Raw genomic sequence first — 3,388 nt, forward strand, 5'->3', positions numbered from 1 at the left:
GATAACTATTTATTTAAGAAAAAGGATAGGGATAGCATTGAAAATTTATCTGGTGTTATTTATATGCCTTATTTATCTTCTAGTCATATGTTCGTCGTTTTATCCAAACACATAGAACGGTTTCATAATCGTTAATAATGTAGTTTTTACACTGAAAAAAGCCTCTTCAGTTTTATGAGGCTTTCTCTATTTACTCATCCTCAATAATTGTTTGTAGTCTTACTTTTTTTAAACTTTAATAACGTATAAACTATTTTTAATTATGACACAAAAAAGATTGACATGTATTGACTTCAAAATTGGAATGATTGTTGTTTCGCTTACAAATTTGTTTGAACTAAGATATTACTTTTTTAAATATTCTTTAGTCATGAATAATAACTTTTATAAACTATTTATATCTATTTTTATGATGTATTAGCTTATTATAATTATTATTTAGATACTCTGAAAAAGGCAAACAGTGATGCCTAAATGTCCGCGAAGTTTTAATTTTTTGTTCTAAAAATAAATGGAGTTGAATTGGTAGCTCTAATTTGTTTTTGTTTTGCCGTGGCCGTAAGACAAAAGAAATCATTTTTCTACAAGGTAACTAGTTTCAGACAAAAAATATTAAATTTTTACCAAAAAGATTCATTATTAACAAAATACATCAATTTTCAATCAAATGTTTGAGTTTTCATCTGAAGAACATAACTGTTCAAACAAACATACAATACTTAAATTTTCAGTAGTAACATTATTTTTTTACATTCTCATAATTTATGATTGAAAAGGTATTAGAATTGTCCCAAATTGAACACCACCGTTTTTAAACGGATCTGCACGTTTCGAGACCCCCTGAATCCGAAAATAAAGTTTTTACGATGTCGTCTGTCTGTCTGTCCGTCAGTCTGTCTATCCATGCGAAAAACACGATAACTCTCGAAAAAATAAATTGATAAAATCCATCTTTGGTACACTTTTTTTAGGTCCTAAAAGAAAGAACGAGTACAAACAATTTATCCTAATGACTTTTTTCGGTAAAAATAAAATTTTCAGAGTTTTCAAAATTTTTTCAATCAACCGAAAATCCAAATTTTAAGCCAAAAAACGTACGATAGAAAAAAATGCATGAACAAAAACATTGTTTTTGGAAAGCCCTACAGCTGAAGCGATAAATTTTCACCTTAAATATTGTTCCAACCAAGTAGCTGAATTGCTGGTAAAAAAAACTTTCTATAAAATAGTTGCATTTTAAAAAAGGATTCAAACAAAAAATTTATTAGTTACATGTTAAGTTAATTAAAATTCAACCTTGATTTAAACAGAGGGGTTTTAACTAAAATCTTGTAGAATAAGTAATTGATCAAAAAAAGAGTTCAATATTCAACACGAAGATGATTTTTTTAACTAGAAGATTGATTGTTTAAAAATGAAATAGTTACATTTTCCACCAAAGAAACTGATATTTTTAAATACAACATTTTAACACATTGGTTCAACTTTCAACCAAGTAGCTGATTTTTTGACCAAAAAAGAAAACATTTTAACAAAATGGTTGAATTTTCGATACAAGGATATGAAATTTCAACTAAAATGTTTGATATTCAACTACAAAAAATGAATTTTCCAAAAGTAGCTTAACGTTAAACAAATTATTTGATATTTTAACAATTTTCTGTATTTTCAGCCAATAAGGATGAGTTTTTAACCAAGAAGATTTATTTTCGACCAAAAAAGACAAATTTTCAACGAGAAAATACCAATTATCATAAAAAATAGATTAGTTACATGTTTAGTAAATTAAAATTAATTCTTGATTTAAAAAGAGGGGTTTTCCACAAAACCTTGTAAAACAAATGATTGTTCAAAAAAAGGGTTCAACATCCAACGCAAAAGATGATTTTTCAAAAAAAAATATTTGAATTTTCAACACGAGGATATGAAATGAAAATAATTCAATTTTGAATCAAAAGACGAATTTTCAACAAAATACATAAATTTTCAAACAAAAGAACGAACCTTCAAACAAAGAAAGGTATTTCTTTCAATTAAACTTTAAAATAAGCATTCTATTTTTCATAATTTTTCAGCTCTTTCATGTAGACAAGATAAATTTTCATTCGAAAAATAGATCAATTACATGCTTAATTAAGAAGAATAAATTCTCAAATAAAAAAAGAATGTTCACCAAAATAGTACAATTTTTAACCAAAGCGATGAAATTACCACCAAAATATTTAAAAAGAAATGATTCTTCAACAAAATGGTTGAAAATGCGATTCAAAATATGGTTTTTGACAGCAGGAGATTAATTTTCTAAAAATAGAATAGTTACTTTTTCAACAAACAAATTAATATAACCCAATAGAATATGATTCACAATGAATCTATTAAAAATGTTAGAATGCTATGGTTTCAAATAAATCATCAATTTTAAATCTGAAAATCATACAATTCCGTCCGTGTCTGTCTATAAACAACGCAAAGCTTACAAAGTGTACTTCAGTCAAAAAGTATAAAATAAATATATTTCTAATGCTAATTTTAATATAAGTCAACTAATATTTTATTCTAAATTAATAACTGCCTGCAAAGCAGATCTAAGTTATTATCATCTATCTAGAGGGAGGTACTTTAAGGAAAACACCAGTCTAGGCTCAAAACTAAGTGTTTAATTCAAAATTCAATTTTTTTAAATTGGCCTTTTTTGTTTGTAAATTCATCTGTAAGTAATTGTTTAACTAAAAAATTGACTACGTTTTAATATTAAAATTTTAACTGTTTAACAGAAATAGCGCCTTTTGATTTGAAATTTTAGCAATTTGCATGAACTACTTGAGTGGAAATCTTTACTGGTTGCAAATTCACTCGTTTTAACGGAAAATTAATCATTGCAGTTAAAATCTCTTGAGTTTGATTACAAATTTGTCTATCTCCTTTAGTTAAAAAGTCATTGTTTTTGGCTAAAAATTCAACTATTTTTTTTTGTCTTTTGAAAAAGGTGTAAATTTTTTTGTATATACTTAAATTATCAACACAAACAGACGAATTTTCATCGAAGCTGGATACATTTTTAACAAAATTGTTGAATTTTGAACCAAATAGATGCATTTTTATCCACGAAAGATGAAATTTTATATTAACCCTTCGTCCTCCTTGTTATTTTTAGTGCCTCCGCCGTTCGAGTGGGTCCCTTCCTCCACCAAGAGTTTGCGATTTAAAAATAATTTGAAAATTGTAAGTTATCATTGAGATCCTCCATTTTATCAAAAAAATAGTTTTTTAGTGTTGAAACAAATTCAATAATATTACGAGGGTAGTTCAATAAGTCCTTAGAATGAAGTATAAAAACAATTTTTTTTGGGTAAATTTTTTTTTATTTTTCAACATAATCTCCTTGGAG

Source organism: Belonocnema kinseyi, chromosome 6, assembly GCF_010883055.1.
Source record: "Belonocnema kinseyi isolate 2016_QV_RU_SX_M_011 chromosome 6, B_treatae_v1, whole genome shotgun sequence".
NCBI lineage: Eukaryota > Metazoa > Arthropoda > Insecta > Hymenoptera > Cynipidae > Belonocnema > Belonocnema kinseyi.